Below are 18,311 nucleotides of genomic sequence, written 5' to 3'. Positions count from 1 at the left end.
CACACCCTGTAAGAAACACTGAACTGAGAATTGTTTAGCTTGGTTAAAAAAATGGTGCTTAGTTTTGCTTTCTCCTCTGAATCGTCCAGTTGAACCGGTCTCTTCTCCTCCATGTACATCCAATCCTAACATGAATGTGCGGCAAAGTTACATAAAGTACATCCTGCACTGAAGCTACTGAGCTTGGCTTGCTTATTAATGAAGTAAGTTTTAAATGTTAAATTGAAATCTATATTACAATAAAGAAATGCAAAAATGATTTTTTTTTAAATTTTATTTTTAATTTTTTTGGGGTGGTTTTTTTTTGGGGGGGGGTTTGTTTCCTGGCTGAAACTGAAGTCCTGCAGTTCAACTTAACTTTCAAATGTGGTTTACCCAGCTGGAGTAATAGAAACTCTTTAAGTCATAATAAACCTAATAATAAAAAAAAAAATGCAATGAATCAGGCTGCTTTGTAGTTCTTTTTAAGTTTCATACAGTCCCATCAGTAAAACCAAACCAGGATATGGTTAGTGTCAGTTGCCCGTTGCAATCTGATGGTAGCTGTTTGGTCTGGCTGTGCTGGTAGAGGCTTTTGCCTTTCTGCCTTGTGGACTGAGGAAGCTGCTCAGAATTGGTCTGTGCTGTGGCATTTGCACACGATGCTCTGCAGAGTTTAACATCACTTATGCTTAAGAAAAACATCTTAAGCTATGCCATTTAAAACCTCTTTAGAAAGTTAAGAGGTATTGAACAGTAGAGCTTTCCAGTCTCTTGGAAAACTCTCCAGACCAGTGAACTTAGATGCTTTAGAATAGAATAGACCAGGTTGGAAGAGACTTTCAAGATCATCGTATCCAACCTATCATCCAACACCACCTAATCAACTAAACCATGCAACCAACTAATCAGTAGGTTCTCCTGCTTTTTCTGAGTGTCCCTAAAGCAGCAAACTTTTCTACTTGTCAAGCAGGTGTTTGGATTTTTGTCATAAAGGAAAGCTTTGTTTCACTGGAGCTTTTAAGTTAGTGTCTATTTTTAACTTTATTTCACTGCTTGTGAAGGAAAAGTTCCAGTGGGCATTTGGGAAGTGTAAAATGACTTGAGATAGGCTCTAGGCTAACATCTGAAAGATGGAGCCAATAGTAGGATGCTGGCAGACTTGAGGACCTGAGATGTTCCACTGAGTTCACCCCACTGGGTGAAGCTGAAGTGGTTGGGGCAGCCAGATGGCCCTGTGGTTCCTTCCTTCCAGAGCCTCTGGTCATTTGAGGTAGTGAGGAAGGCACAGGCCCCTGCAGGTGACTGTGCCTGTCTCTACAGCTTTTGTTGGTGTGTGTAACTTCTCTGGGTAGTGTGAGGCTGGGAAATGTTCCCTGAGAGCTTATGAAACGGCTCTAGTCAATGCTGATGCTTTCTGCTGCCATTCACTCCCTGGGCCCATTTCAGACAGTCTCCAAAGGAAAACTAAATGTCTGAAGCTCACAAAGGTAGCAGTGAGTAAACCAACCACATTCTCTCTGTTACAACAGAGCTAGGTAATGCTTCCATAAAGAGAAACTTAAAGTAGATGTTTCTCAGTGGGTAATAAAGATTCCAGCATGTTCTGGGTCTGACTGGAGTAGTGCTGCTCTTCTGACTGGTGTCCTAGCAGCTGTCTGGGCTTTTTCTGAACACTGGGACGTTTTACTGGCTAAGATGGGATGTGGGGGGTCAGTGCACAAGAATATAACCTAGTTGGAATCTGCAGTGAACCCATTGACTATATACTGTGTTTTGTGGAAAATCTTGATCAGTGTTTTCTTATATTGGAATTCAACTTCAGCATCTAAGGTCACTTATAATTAAGTATTTCAAAAACTTAATTAATTCTATATGAACTTTTTTAAGTGTAAAGGTAAAGTGGGATCTGGATGCCACATAACAGGAGAGCAAGCTATGCATGGAAGGAAGTACTGGGGTCCTTGATTCTGTTCTCATGGTGTAACACTGTTTTGCATCTTTGTCAGAAGGTCATGATGCTTCTCCAGGTCTGAAATTCAAACCAGATGAATTCTGGTGTTTTGTTCTGCTAATGTCCTTTTTAAAAAGCCTCAAAGCAGAGGATTCAGAAGTTCTGCATCTGAACTGGGTGTATTAAAATACTGCTTGAAGTTTCTACTCGAGTTTTGATGGGGTTGCTTCCAGCTCTTGCCCACGCAGCTGCGTGTAGCTCTGCTCACAGAATGTGGTCCCTGCTGAAAAGGTCTAAGGGTAGCATTTACTGCTCTATGAATACATGTTTTTTTGGTTTATATTGATAACTGTTTGGACCTAGCTTTTTCATTTTGAAGTGAGTTCCTGGAGTCTTACCTGGAATGCAGTATGCAAAACCAAGATGGGGAGAAAACAGCAAGTTTATTCTGTTTTAACTACTTGGTTTTGTACAGGTAAATCCAGCTATCTATAGTATTGTCTCTCTGTAAATCAATGATCTATAGATCACAAAAATCTTTGCATTTTTTAATTGTTTTAGGCTAGGCTTGTAGTTATTTTCTAAAAATGCCTACTGTGCTCTTAAAAAAACCTGAAATATTAAAGCTCTGGGGGGAGTGTTTGCCACAAGCTGGCAAAAGTGCTGCTGCCCTGTCTCACAAATCCCAAGTGAACAGAACTAAACCTGTTCTCAACTAAAATGTTCTGAAATCTTTCTCCTGTTGTCTCTAAAAGTACCAATAAAAGTGGGAAATGTGCTTAGAGGTGAGTGGACTTCTCCAAAAGGTGGACTTGTCTGCTAAGGATGTACACTGAATATTCTGCCAGTAATCCAGCTCTCCATTTTACTGAGGGAACCACAGTTTGTATTTGTTTCTGTCTCTCAGCCTCTCTGCTGTGAAAGCTCACACAGTGAGGTCTACTCTTTGATGACTACATTAAGTCCACTCTTTGTTGACTACATTTAAATGACTTCTTATGGAAGAGCATCTGTGGTATCTCATGGCTTTTTTCCTCTCTCCCTGGAGATACTGTTGTCATTAACAGGAAGCTCTGAAGGGGCATTTCTGTCTGCTAAAACGAATTTTGGAGTCTTTATGACTGAAATGGTTGTATTTTTTTCAGAGCAGAAAGCTGCTGAGGATGCTCTGAGCACTGGCTGCAGAGGCTTGTGTGCTGCCAGATGACAGTGCAGTGCTGTAACTCATTTCTCAAAGTACAGAACGTTCATCTCTTCCCATCTAGATTTTTTTTCCAGGGAAATGGGTTCAACATATTTAAATCCCAATAACTGGAGTCTTGAATAATAGTAGTTTCACCACCAGAAAACCCAGGAATTCCTTCAGAGTCAGTTTTCAGGTAGATTCAATCTTTCCTAAAGCATACCCCACACCATGTCTGTGTCTGGTTTTACTCCTCCTGTTTGTGGCTGTGACCTATTCTGACCCCTTTCATGCAAAGAACATCTCCCTGTGCCAGTTGCCACATGTCTGAACATCAAGGTGTTTGTGGTAAGTGCCTGTACATGGTAGGTGTGGTGCTGCTTTTAAATTAACATCACTTTGGGTTGCCCACAGGTTGTGGGTCCTACATGCCTGGGGATACTCAGGACATAGATACAGCCCGGAGCATTCTGGTCTTGGACCTACTGTGAGCAGGGATTGCACCAGGTAACCTCTTGGGCTCTCTTTCCACCTGAATTAATCTAGGATGAGCCATCAGTGTGCACTTGCAGGCCAGAAATCCAATGATGTTCTGGGCTGCATCAAGAGAAACGTAGCCAGCAGGGCAAGGGAGATGATTCTTCCCCTCTGCTCAGCTCTGGTGAGACCCCACCTGCAGTACTGCATCTGGATGTGCTGGAAGGTGTCCAGAGAAGGGCCACGAGGATGATCAGAAGGCTGGAGGACCTCTCCTATGAGGACAGACTGAGAGAGTTGTAGCTATTCAGTATGGAGGAGACCTTATTGTGGCCTTCTGGTATCTGAAGGGGCCTACAAGAAAGCTGGGGAGGGATGTTTTAGGGTGTCAGGGAGGGATAGGACTGGGGGGATGGAGCAAAACTAGAAATGGGTAGATTCAGATTGGATGTTAGGAAGAAGCTCTTCCCTGTGAGGGTGCTGAGACATTGGAACAGGTTGCCCAGGAAGGTGGAGCCTCATCACTGGATATTTTTAAGGCCAGGCTGGATGTGGCTGTGAGCAACCTGATGTAGTGTGAGGTGTTCCTGCCCATGGCAGGGGGGTTGGAACTGGATGATCCTTGAGGTGCATTCCAACCCTAAAAATTCTATGATTCTGTAAGGACATGGTGCCCTTTTTTGATAGTTTTATTTGTGAGAGTGGTAGAAGACACTGCTGTCCTAGCTGCTAAGTGGTACCTGCTGCTCAAATAGCTGACCACTGATGAAAATGGTTTTCCTTTCTCTGGAAGCTTGAAGGTTCTATCAAAATTGTAGCTGTGTAGCCTCTGAAGGATGTCTTGCAAGGCAGAAACTGGTCCCAAATGTAAGTAGTTTCTCAGCACTCTTGCATGTTTCATGGGCTTTGAAGTACCAAGAGTTTTGGGCTGAACTCTGAAGCTAAAGGATGTTTGCACTGCTACATCTGCTCAGCTGATGGAAACCGCCTCCAATGGATGGGAAAGCATCTGCCAGAGCTTGGCTTTGCCAAGTCTTGAAAATGCCCTTTTTAAAAGGTGAAATTCCAGTTAGGAGCAGCTAAAAGCTTCTGTATTAAGGCCAAAGGCGCTCATTAATGTTCTGGCAGACTGGTAAGTGGTATTTCAAACCCTGGAGTGGGACTGCTGCTGTGGGTGTGAGTTTTGATGTGAGCTGACAAAGGGGAAAGAGGGTAGAAAGGTGAAATTGTCAACACAGAACAGATGTACAACCAGTTCAAGCTCCAGTTGTCTTTCTGTTATTTTTCTCTTGGGACTTCCTGGAGACAAATGGTAGAATGATCAGTTAAAAAGGTCTAAAACTTTCCACATACTGGACACAGAGCTGAAGATGCAGAAAAGCTCCATGTGGATGAATGGTGGCTTGAAAATGTTTTTTGTAGAGAAATGCAGAATATGGGTTAGGGGTTCTCCAGAAATGCAGGGTTCTGAAGTTGTTCCAGTGCCCAAGTTTGTTTGCTCTGAGCTGGAGCTGCATTTCTTCACCTAATTTTTTTTTCTCTCCTTAATTTCCTGAAATATCCTTCATGTATTCCGCTGAGACTGAAGCAGCAGGTCCTGGCTAAGCATCTTCCCTTTCAAGGGTATGTCAAACTCCCAACAAACTGGTGGTACATGTGCAAAATACAGAGTGTACATCAAGTATCCCGGCTTGGCAGGAACCCAGGTACAGCCTGTTGGCCACAGCCTCTTGCAAGTGCATGCTGCAGTAGATGTTTATCTTACTGTGTTTGGGCTCCTGGGTTATGATATCATTATGGCAATGCTGGAATACTTCTGAGTTTCCTCCATCTCCAGAAGGTGAGCTGGGCAGATCAGAGGGGTGTCACTGCAGTGTGCCAAAATTAGGGCAGACCAGAGAAGGGTGGGTAGCTTTCGTACCTGTCAGAGCATCAGAGGCTGATCTGGTACTAGTGGAGAATCTGTAGATTTGATCAGATGTCTACAGTTATGTTTTATTAGCTTTAATGTTTATAGAGACTTGAGGATGCCCCTCCTTACTGTGGGGGGTTGGAATAGATGACCTCAGGAGGTCCCTTCCAATCCAGTGTGTTCTATGGTTCTGTGTAAAGCTGCAGCAGTTTCTGGTACCCAAGTGCTGCCTGAGTGGCAGGTGAAGTCTGCAGTTGTCTTCTGCAGAGGCTGTCATGGGCTAACAAAATCAAGCTGTGGAGGAAGAGGAGGATATAATTTGTCAGAAACAAACCCCACATTTTATGATAATGTTCTCTCTAATTTTTGTCTTGCTTCTGTGGCTATAGCTGCTTGCCCTCATTAACAGGCTACCAGAACAGAAGTGGAGAGGAGCCTTAGCCAAACCTTTGTGCCTTAATTCCACTGTCTCTCCAACCCGCCTGGCAAGCACTTGGGTGGGTGTGAACATGGATCTCTTGCGGGAATACGAAAAGGGCCACCAGGGGCTATCACCTTGAACTTGTCCTTTCAAGTGTTATCTATAAATACAGTCCCCCAGAGCAATCCAGCTGGCAACCTCTAGTCAAGCTCATCGTGATCTTGGATAAAACTACTGTCAAGCAGAGCCAGATCTTCAGCTGCTTTATGGAGCTGTGCCCATTTCCACTGCTTGGGTGTGTGAATCCGAGGAGCTCCTTTCTGTGCCGCAGCCTTGCAGCAGATGAACTTCCCAGTGATGGGTGAACCTCAGCACTGTTGTTTACAATGTACAAGTGGAGAAGAGGTGAAAATCTGATGGTAGGGCTAGGAAATGTCCTATGATGGCTCAGCCCCTGATGATTTGGGTGCCTCACCCTGCTGTGTACCCATAATGCGACAGTGATCCAGCAAGACAGTAAATCAGCAGGAGCCCCCATGTTAACTGGCAGAAAAGAAGAGGTGATGTGGGCAGCCCAAAGCATGGGGAAAGAGAGCTGGCTCTCCCAAGGTGTAGAGGAGCTTTGCTGTTTGTGTTAGCCCAGGTTTTTCTTTTGGCATGTGGCATCCAGCAAAATGTGCTAAAGGCAGAGCTGGGGCTGCATCCTAACAATGCCTTTGCCTGCTGGTGCAGCTGGTGAGGGATCAGTGCTTTTCTGTAGCTAATGAACTCTTAAGATCATCAGATGAGCAGAGCTATGGAACTGAAAATCTCTTGACTTGACTAGCTGTGTTTTTTGTGTCCTTAAAGGAGCCATGTGCTCTCATCTGTCCTTTGTGAAGATGGAAATCTATCTTGGCAGGCTGCTTTCCTCCTTTCTCAGTGGCTGAAGGCAACTTTGCAGGGTCTTTGCTGCTGAAACTGTCACTTTTCGTTAATTTGGTGTTTTCTACATTTAAACTTCCAACTGTATCAGTAGAGCTGCTGTCATCTCCATAATCAGCAATTCATTATGCAAGAATGACTCTTGCCTCTCTAGCCCAAAATTACCACTCTAGCAACAAAACAAGTGACAAGATGGCCCTTACCAGGTGAATCTGGTACAACCTGGGGCACTGCCCACCCCAGCTGGGTGAGGCTGAGCTGCCTTGTTTGCTGCAGAGGGATGCATGAGACAGCAGATGGAGTGATGCTGTGTGCTTTCCTGCTGCTGCAACTTGTGTCTCATTCTCAGTTTTACATTTGTAGATGGATTGTTTCCATTATCTGCCAGAGTGACACTTAATCCATGTGGTAAAATCCTGGCTTAGCATTTCACATAACAAAACCGGTAATGCATTGCGAGTTAAAGGACAGGATTTGCTTTCTCTCCTGAACTTTGTTTCCATACAGGGAAAGTTGGAAATGCAAGATGGAAAAAGTTCATGTTAATTGATGGTAAAACAGTAATGCTTCATCCAAATGAGGGGTGGAATAGAGTGCTTGCTTATCTGTGTAGCCCAAGGTCTGGGGAAACTGGCTCCCAGGGCCTCACTGCAGCTGTGACTGATCCCTCGGGGTGTGCAGGTGAAGTGTCTGATATGAGTTAGCAGGCATCATCTTGCTCCCTGATAGAGGAAAGAGCTGAGACAAGCAGAGCTTGGAGGAAGGACTAGTGTGTCCCAGACTGTGACCTGCCTGGTTTTATGGGATGTCCTTGTTCTGTCTTGGAACAGCCTTCTCATATGGGGAGCGTGGAGGAGATAGCACAGTGCAGTTCCATTGCTACATCAGCTTTCACGTACATGGGGACACTGAAGTGTCCCTGCCAGCCTTATCTCTGCCTGCCTGTAATCAGGTGGGCAGGATGTTCAGCCCCATGTTTGGTCTTGAGAACCTCACCTTGCTTACAGCATTTGGTGATGCCACTAGCTGGCAGGAATCCCACCTTGGCAGGTAAATACCATGGAAACCCCTTTTTTCATTGTCTTCACATGCCACAGTGGAGTTTGCACAGGGCTCTGGTAGGTGTTGGCTTCCTTGAGCTGTTTGAAGCTCCTGACAAACCTCACACAGTGCCTGTCCTGTGTGCCAGCATGGGCATGGCACCCAGTACCTTCTGCCCTGTGGGTCCTGGAACAACCCTTGCAGCATTTACACTGCTGAGTAAATGTCAGGGAGATGTCTTTGCAGCTTGTACCCCCACATCCATCTCCCCATGTGCACTCCTGGGCTGCAGCTTCCATACACTCAGGGTACCAAGAAAAATTAGGGGAGCTGGATGAGAGGTGTGGCAGGGCTGGAACAAGGACAGGCTTTTTCAAAACACCAGGGCAGGGCTTAGGAATGGTTGCACGAGGAAGTGGACAACACTGCCCCACGGTGAGGTTGTTCTCATTACCCAGTGGCTCAGCCCTCCCAGTTACACCGAGGCGGTAGCAGCACCTCCATTGCCTTTGTTGTGCCAGGGATGGGAGTCGGTAAGAGCGGGGTGATGGCTGCTCCTGCGCTCTTTGCAGGCTGCCCTGGCACAGCTGGCTCCTTACCACACTAGCATGAGGGGAGCAGCATCCCCATGCTGCTACAAGGCCCCTCCTGTGGTGCTCCTGCTGGGCACTGTTTAGTCAGGCTTCCAGCCTTTTCTTTTGGGGTTTTTTTTTTTAGGATGAAGAACTTGGAATAGGGTGTAGGTGATAGTGAAAAGCCTGTTTCTTTTGACATGCAGTGGGGTCCCAGGGCCATTCTTTGGATGCTGCTGCCATCTAGGGTGTGAGTCTGCAAAGGCTTCACTGCACGCAGGATTCACGTCGTCAAAATACTTCTCGCAGTGTTTGCTCCGAGGCTGTGTGGACAGCAGGAGCAGAGCTCCCTGCAGCGCCTGGGCACAGCAGCACTTGGAGAGCAGGCATGGACCCAGGATGTCAATACAAGATGTCATTCCATTTTAAAAGCTGTGTCAAGATTTGCAGAAGAGTGTTATTTTGTGGCTTGGGTATTAGCATGGGCTTGGGGAATTGCATTCTGGTTCTGCTGTGAGCTGTGTTCTGTAGGTAGCATCATCACCACCTCTGGCTGCAGGCATGTTGTCCCCACTGAGGTTAGCTCTCATCTCAAGCTGGCCTTGTACAGGTGCCTGGGCATGCAGATCTTGTTTGTTTGTTCTCAAGTACCTGTGCAGCTTGTCAGGTCTTGTGGGAGAGACTGGGGTGGCTGGCAGCGACTTGTTTCAGCCATAGACTGAGGGGTCACCCTGGAGCAGCTGCGGGGCAGCTCTGGGGATGGGCTTGGGGCAGCTCACCAGGTTCTTTGTTTTTTTTGTGGACCAGTCCTTCTCTGTAGATCCGAGAAGGTTTTACACACTCTTAGATAAAAGTGTGAGCTGAAGTCTGGCTGTAGGCCAGTGTCTGCCTGGGATCTGGGGCACATTGGGGAACAGATGTTCAATTCGGACCAACATCAATCCCCAGCTTGAAATCTTCACTAATGGCTCTCATCCCACATCAAGGACTTCAAAGAAATGATAACTTCTTGTAGTTCCAGCTCTGGCATAATGGAAATTCCATTTTACAGACTACTTGCTACAGACTTAACCGCATGAAGTTCAACTAAGGCAAGTGTGGAGTCCTGCACCTGGAGAGGAATAAGCCCCTGCACCAGTATGGTTGAGGGACTGACCTGCTGGAAAACATCTCTGCAGAGAAGGACCTGGTGGATGAGAGAGAGGTTTTCCTCCCCCTCTTCTCTACCTTGGTGAGGCCACACCTTGAGTATTGTGTCCAGTTCTGGGCTCCCCAGTCTGAGAAGGACAGGCAACTACTGGCAAGCCCAACAGAAGGCTGCAAGGATGATTAGGGCACTGGAGCACCTCTCTTATGAGGAGATGCTGAGACCTGAGGTTCTTTAGCCTAGAAAAGAGAAGAGAGGGGATCTTATCAATGCTGATCAATAGCTAAAGGGTGGTGTTCAGGGGGAAGGGGCTGGGCTCTTTTCAGTCATGGCTGGTGATAGGACAAGTGGCAACGTGTACAAACTTGGACACAGGAGGTTACACTTGAACATTCCTCCCCATTTTCTGAAGACTTTCTGGAGCTCTGTGGTGCTGGCAGGCAGGTGATTCAGTTCCTAGGATTTTCCAGTGGGGTTTGAAGATTCATCTCGGGTGAGTACATGTAAATGTGCATTGATTTCAGTGTGCTTTGAACTTGACCTTATTTGTTCATGTGGAGGTAGCTATCTGAGATAACTATCAAGCTTAAGTGTTACAGATGGACTGAAATCTGTCAGGTACTGAGAGTGCAATTGGACACTTCCTATTTTAAGGTACTTCAGAGACTGCAGTTGTGGTATGAATGCATTTTTAGTTATCACTAAGTATTACACATTCTATCTTTGTTTTATATCTTGAAGTGATGCTTTTTGGCTGTAAACAAGTGAAAAAGCAAATGCTGAACAGAGGCTCCATGAGTGGGGAACATAAAGGTCTCCCTGCAGCAGTGATGCCATACCACAGCAAGTCCCTCTCCTGAGTTAAGTGTGGATGCTGTTTTGCTTGGGTATTTAGTGCCTAAAGTCATCCTGAGCACATGGATCTCAGACGTGGCTGGAAACTGTGTTCCTTGCAGGAAGCTGCTGAGTGTCATCAGCGATTTCATGAGGAGAAGCAGCTTGTTTAGGTATAGGCATCAGCTGTAACTAGAAATGTCATGAGATACCTTTTGTGCCATTAAATGGCTTTCAAGTCATTGACTAATTAATGTTTGTGTCCTGCAGAGAAGGAAACCTTCATCAGCCTCCCTTGGCACCCATGCAGAGCTTAAAGGAGGAGACTCATGGGGTAGTTTTACAGCAGATCCTGGCAGCAGTGCTCTGAATTTGCTTTGCGCTGACTGACATGGACCTACAGCAGAGACCTCAACTGTGGGGAATGTGCCAGCCTTCAATGTCTGTTTTCATGGTCCACATCACCTTGTGGATGAATAGCTCCATCCTTGCATGAGTTATGCCCTGGCTGGTACCCAGGAGGGGGCCCACACTCAACAGCACATGAACCAGCTTGAGGAAGCTGCCAGATCAGCTGCTGCTCTTTCAAGGCCAGAGGACCCCAAAAGCTGGTGGTTTTGAAATAAAGGAGTGGATTTACCTGACTGATCTAAAGTAGCTGCAGTTCAATACAGATAGGCTCCTGGATGTACAGCTTTCCCTTTCTTATTCTATTTTGAGACTGATTTTCTCAGGACTATGGAGCATGATTTCCTGCTTGCACATCTGTCTGGCATCCATAGATGGTGAATACAGAAGGCTGTGGATGAGCTTTTCCAGGATTTGTTGTTGTAGGACTGGGCATTTGGAGTTAGTGACTCTCCTTAGGCAACGACCAACCCAGCTTTAAGATACAGAAACACCTTTAATATCTTTATTTTGCTGCAACATCTCCCTTGTTTTTGAAGCTCTCCAAAAGTTTTCTTGCCCAAAGAGTCCTTATATCCCAACTGGCTTTCAGTAGTTTCCAGAGCTGGTCCTAATTAGTGCTAACTAATTGGTGTTGGATGATGGGTTGGATGTGATGATCTTGAAGGTCTCTTCCAACGTGCTCTGGTGTGGTGTTGTGTTGTGTTCTATCAAAATTTGTATAGTATATTGAGAGTTTTTACCTGAGCATCCAAACTGGGACAAATTAATTTTGTTTCATAGATTGGAGTTTCAGGAAAGAAGCCAAAATCTCCATGTGAAAGCTGTGGGTGATTTTTGGGTGTTGCCATGCAAGGCCTTTGCATCTTTGCTACTGTGCTGTGACCTTTGCTCTCTGACTGGACCAGGGCTCCTCGGTGTCACCTTTGTGACCACTGCTCTGGTGTGGCCTCACTTTTGTGTGTGCTACACATTTTGTAGTAATGTCTCTGTTGTGACTCCTGTGAACCCCACACTAGGTCTCTGCTCCCTGAAGGAGGTGCCAACAAATAGGTTTATAGGAAGATAGTGGCAGGAGATTTGGCAGCTGATAATAGAGCAGCTGTGTTTGTTGTTTCTAACTGGCAAAATACAAAGCAGAATTCATTTAGGCTACATACAGGTTACTACAACTTTAAAAGTGAGGGAGACTATATAAATATGCTGCTACCAACATACTGGGTAGCATGACCCTCTTCATTTTACTTAGAGAACAGCACAGCATAAACCTAAGAAAAACATGCCATGCCAGGGTGCCCATCAGGAAGCACAGAGGCTTGTTGTCTGTTGCTGGTGATGGTGAGACTCACCAGACTGTGAGATCCTCTTTACAGGGTGAACCACATCTGCTGGCTCAGCTGATCCCTGGTTTCAGCTGGTCAAACTGGTACTGCTCCAGTTGGAGCAATTTAGGTGTCAGAAGGTTAAGCATCCCCAGGAGCAGAGCCTGACTTTGCCAGGGGGTACTGTCCACTGTGAGTCCCCTTTTATTGCAGTTGTAATAAGATCAAGTTGCTCACTATGGTCACATATTGCAAATTGTGTTCTGGTGGCATGTTTTAGGCCCTGTGGGTCTCAACCCCATGTTAATGTTGCATTGCATGCACATGCAGAGGTGATTTCTGGGTGCATGATGTACACAAACACAGCTGGATCCCACATCAGTGACCACAGGCCTGCTAGCAATGAAAGGATGCATTTTACAGTCACATCTGCCTACACTTTGTTTTAAACTGAACACTGATATCCCTTGGTATGCAGTTTGCACAGTCCAGTGCTTCCTGCTTGCTGATGTCCTTCCAGAAGGGTGCTTGTATGGTTCTTTCCCCTTTTATTTGAGAGGTTTGTGGCTCCAGGTCCAAGCGTCTTCGATGCTAAAGATTGTAAGATGAGATGTTAGGAAAATACCTTAACATTACCACTGATTTTGATACAGTGCTAAAGTGAGGCTGAGTCTGTGCTGTCATCATTCAGAGATGATGTGAAACAGTCCAGGTGTAACGGGAGTAACAACTTCCCTGGTGCCAGACCCACTGATGACACCCATTTGGCTCTGGTTTCGTCCTCTGTGACTTTGTGAATACATTTGGTGGTGGCTGGAGTTCAAGTTATAGCCACAGAGAGTAAAACTGAATGTCACTGAAGACAGAGGATCTGAGCCTGCTGCACTTAATGGAATTGAAGTAGTTTGAGGATTATTTCTTCCAGAATTCAAGTGATAACTTTTCTGGACTGCAGTGAAAAGGATGCCATATCCAGGTAAGTTCTGCAGTGTTTTCAGTTCCCTTAACCACAGAAATGCATTTTTATTAGTTGGTGGCAGCATGTCAGGCTGTCTGGCAGTGATTGCCACCAGCCTCTGGAGACCTGTGAAGATGCTGTGGAACGAGCAGGGAAGCACTGAACAGGAGAGGGCACTGGCACTCCAGAGCTGTGCAGGGCTGACTTAACTGCAGCTCAACGCATGTTCGTCTCATCTCGCCCTTAATGAGAGACGAGAGCCTCTGAAAGGAGCGAATGGACTGCCTTTATTGTCTGCTGTTCTGGAGAGAGGGAAACCAAGGGGATGGGGCTAGATTGCTGTGCATGCACTTGCACCAGGTAGGAACCTGCCCCTTCCAGTTTAACACAGGCAGGTTAAGCTGCTGGTGGCTGGCACAGCTCTTGTCTTAAAAAAAACCCTCTCCTTTGTTTTTTTCCTCCTATATTAGGTATTCAATACACAAGCTTAAGTCAGATTCTCATTGTCCGAGGGAAGCTCAGTCCCTTCACCCCTTAAGGGAATCAGTGAGTGCTGCCTCTTCTCTACCCCCATTCCTCAGCCATCAGAAACTATGAAATGCTGAATTTCTGTTTTGCTTCACAGCATTAACAGTGTGCTGGGGAGCAATTAGCAAATGACCCCTAACCAGTGAGTAATGAACACTGGGTTAGGCTCTATCCCTCCAGCCACCCTCCTTCTATCTCTGACAGTGATTCTGCTGAAGGGCTCTGTGCCTTGAGTCTAAATGCTGAGCACAGACCTCTCTTAATTTGCATCATGTTCTATCTTTTTGCTTTGCACACATGTAAAGGGTCTGTTGTGTCAGGAAAAAAAATCAAGTTCTGTTTGTTTTCATCTGTAATAAGTCTTAATTAGACCTAAAGTAAAGCTCTCGTGAAGCTGTTGGCATAATTACAGGCTAGGAGAGCATCCTTGCTGAATCTAAATCCAGCCCCCAGCTTCCTGGTCCTGTCAGAGCATGGCAGAGGGAAGGGGAGATGAAGCATGGGTGGCAGCAGCCCCTTTGTTTTCTCTCCCAAGTCCTTTTGCAGTTTCTCTGCTCCATGTGAAGGTGTTTGAAAGGCAAAGCGGAAAGGGCCTGACTGCAAAGGAAAGAAATGTATTCAGAAACATGAAAAATGGGAAGGCAAACCCTTCTATTTTCATTGTTCACAAGGTTCTATTATTTATTACACTGCTGCACTTGTGTGTTGTTTTATAACTTTCAAAGAAATGCTCCTGCTGTTGGAGGGCTGCTCTGTGCGTCTGCAACCTGTCTCCTAAATAAGGGCTCTGGACACAAGATGTTGTTTGGCTGTTCCAGTGTTGCTTAGTTAAAATGCTGAACTTGTCAGGTTGGATATTGATATGAGCCCAGGAGAGAGCTGATTCAGGTCCATGCTGCTTGCTGTCTCCCCAGCTCTGCCTTCAGCTGAATTATGTGGTAAGGAGGAGACTTTGGGTGAGGGGAGCCAACGAGGTGCAGTGGGCTGATTTCCACAGTGACTTTAACAAAGGTGACAAGACAGCAGGAGTTTCCTTTCTGACCTGAGCAGCTTAGTGGGGAATTCATCCTCCTCGATGGCCTCTGCAGCATCACCTTGTCCTTAGGGTCATCAAACCAGAAGGAGCCTCCTGGGCAGTGGAGGCATATTGCCTTGCACAAGTGTGTTTAGGAGGTAACATTATCAGTGTTGTTTGTGAAGGGCTAGGAAGCAGCTGATCTTCCTGTGGGAGTCATCAGTATCTTGAGTGGGCTGCCCTCATGCATGAGTTGGTGTAAGGGAAATGTACCCACTTAGGAAGGACTTTCTTATACTTTTCCTTTTACAGGAATGAATGCCATTGGTCTGTAAGCACATGCCTGCCTTCTCAGCACACAACAGGAGACAGAGATACATGTTGGTCAGTTTCTTATTGCTGCTTGGCAGGTTTGTGGAAGCACCATCTGTTGGAGCAGTCCCCTTTTGATGCAGCCCTTGCTGCACACTCCATCTCTATAGATATTTTGTGTGATTGTTTTTGCCACTCAAGATGTAGGTAAGGTGTTTTGTTTTTTTTAGCCTGCCTTAAACATCTTGTAGAGCCAATGCTTTCTAATACCTCTTCATAGGCAAGTATTTGCACACAGGTAAAAAATTAATTTGTTTATGTGCAGTCCCTCATTCAGGTCCACAGCACAGAATCACAGACTCACCAAGGTTGGAAGAGACCTCAAAGATCATGAAGTCCAACCTGTCACCACAGACCTCATGACTAAACCATGGCACCAAGTGCCACGTCCAATCCCCTCTTGAACATCTCCAGGGATGGGCACTCCACCACCTCCCTGGGCAGCACATTCCAACGGCTAACAACTCTCTCAGTGAAGAACTTTCTCCTCACCTTCAGCCTAAACTTCACCTGGCACAGCTTGAGACTGTGTCCTCTTGTTCTGGTGTTGGTTGCCTGGGAGAAGAGACCAACCCATTCCTGGCTACAACCTCCCTTCAGGTAGTTGTGGACAGCAATAAGGTCTCCCTGATCCTCCTTTTCTCCAGGCTAAACAATCCCAGATCCCTCAACCTCTCCTCATAGCGCTTGAGCTTGAGGCCTCTCCCCAGCCTCGTTGCCCTTCTCTGGACATGTTCAAGTGTCTCAATGTCCTTCTTTAATAAGGACCTGCCTGGAAACCAGCTTCAAAATTGCCCAGATTCAGTCTGTCTGAACCAGGTGGATCCTTAAAAAGCCTGGGGGGGGGGGGGACGGGACGGGACGGGGACTGGGGGTGGAAAAAGCACCTAAAATATTTTTCTGGGAATGCATAAATACTGAAATGCTAAACTAAAAGGGCTCTCTTCTCATCCCACCAGCCATTTCAGAGCATTGCTCATTCAGCCACAGGAGGATTTTAGTACTTTAATAAAATTGCCACAAAACATCTGCAGTCTGCAAAGAGCTGTTCTGCAAAGCGTCTTGTAGGCATTCTGGGATGCATCCCTGAAGGATTTATTACCTCCAGCTGGCTGGCTCACCGCAAGCTCTCCTTTCTTCATCTAGATGGCACTCTGCAGTCTGCAAAAGCCTGCTGCAAGCGAACGTGGAGAGCGACCTGTCAGCAATCACAGCCCAGGGCCTCGGTCTTGAGCTGTAATTTTGTCAAACACTGGTTACATGAATGGGCAGGAATGGAAAGGGAGGGGAGAGTGGAAAAAGGAGTGACACTGATGGAACACTTGTCTCAGTCCAGAGAGGGAAAGAGACTCAGTTCTTTTGAATATTCCTGTGTCAGGAAATAGAGGCAAAAGTGAGGCCAAAATATCAACAGATAGACTATTTATTAACAGAATAAAGTGGGTGGATCAGAAGGGGAGAGAGAAAATAGAGAGTGAGGATCAGAAGGGGAGAGAGAAAATAGAGAGTGAGAGAGGGAATAGGGAGAGAGAAGAGGAAAGGAATTATACTACCACACCCCTCACCCCCTAAGACAGTTTGGGTCTCTGGAGCAAGGCTGCTGCAGCTTTGGAGTGGAGGAGAGGTCATCCTTGTTGGCTGTGCTGTCTTCCAGCAGAGGAGGGGAGAGAGAGATCCCAAAGGCCAAGTCCAAGCCCTACTCTGAGCAGCCTCTTCAGCTCCATGAGTTGCAGCAGGCAGAACTTAGGACACGAAGAGAGAGTTCTTCTTGCTCTGCTTCTTCCAGGCTACGTGGTGATGTCTCTGTCATTTTCTCTCCTGGTATTTTCTTTGGTCTCCTTCAGAGTGGCATTGCCCCAGTCTTTTCCTTCTCTCATGTTTTCCTTCTCCTGAGCCAGTAGTTGCTCAGATCTTTTATACAGTTTTTTAGGTATGTATATTCCAGTGTATCAATAGCAGTGACCTCTGCTCATTATTTCCAGGGCAGCTGCAGTCTGGTGAGCAACCTTTCTCTATGCATCTTCCAGTGGCATCTGCCCAATACGCATCAGCTATTGTCTGGGCAAGCAGCAAAAGTGATTTTATCTTTGTTGAGCTGCATCAAGAGAGACAAGATTTAGTCTTTCACAACATTTCAGGATTTGTGACCTCTGGGGCCTTAGGAAAAAAAAAGTAGTCTTCTCTCTTGGAGCAATTGCCACTCCCTTAATGCTTTCTGGCTAAACTCCCTGTGTATCCTGACTATGTTCCTGTAATTCCCTCTAGTTCCTCTTTCCACATTCATATGGAAGAAAGAAGATTGCAGTCTTTTATCAGTGCTCCTTTACTCATCCATGCAGGTCCCCTGCCTGCTCTCTTGATTTTTTAATGTTTTTTTGTGTGTGTTTTACTCAAAAGAATCATAGAATCAATAAGGTTGGAAAAGACCTCAAAGATCATCAAGTCCAACCTGTCACCCAACATCTCATGACTACTAAACCATGGCACCAAGTGCCACGTCCAGCTCCCTCTTAAACACCTGCAGGGATGGTGATTCCACCCCCTCCCTGGGCAGCACATTCCAATGGCTAACAACTCTCTCTGTGAAGAACTTTCTCCTCACCTCCAGCCTAAACTTCCCCTGGCACAGCTTGAGACTGGGAGAAGTGACCAACCCCCTCCTGGCTATAACCACCTTTCAGGTAGTTGTAGAGAGCAATAAGGTCTCCCCTGAGCCTCCTCTTCTCCAGGCTAAACAATCCCAGCTCCCTCAGCCTCTCCTCATACGGCTTGTGCTCAAGGCCTCTCCCCAGCCTCATTGCCCTTCTCTGGACACCTTCAAGATTCTCAATATCCTTTTTAAATTGAGTAGCCCAGAACTGGACACAGTACTCAAGGTGTGACCTAACCAGTGCTGAGTACGGGGGCACAATGCACCTATCTTGGGCTCAGGAGATGAGGGGCAAACTCAGTCACGGGATATTTCATCTCAACTTCTTTACTGTGAGGGTGACAACACTGCAACAGGCTGCCCAGAGAGGTTGTGAAGCCTCCTTCTCTAGGGCTCTTCAAAACCTGCCTGGACATGTTTCTCTGTGAGCTGCCCCAAGTGGTCCTGCTCTGCAGGTGCGTTGAACTTGGTCTCTGGAGGCCTCTTCCAACCCCTAGCATTCTATGAGTCTTATTCTAAATGCATGCAGTGTGTTTTGGGGAGCTGCAACAAAGTGAGACCTTGTGATCATCTGCTTAAGCAGTTCCACCGCTCACCCACCTGTTTCTTGTCCT

Source organism: Melanerpes formicivorus, unplaced genomic scaffold (assembly GCF_026170545.1).
Source record: "Melanerpes formicivorus ecotype bairdi unplaced genomic scaffold, bMelFor1.0.p_v2 SCAF_14, whole genome shotgun sequence".
NCBI classification, from domain to species: Eukaryota; Metazoa; Chordata; class Aves; order Piciformes; family Picidae; genus Melanerpes; species Melanerpes formicivorus.
Note: the sequence above shows the minus strand (reverse complement) of the source record.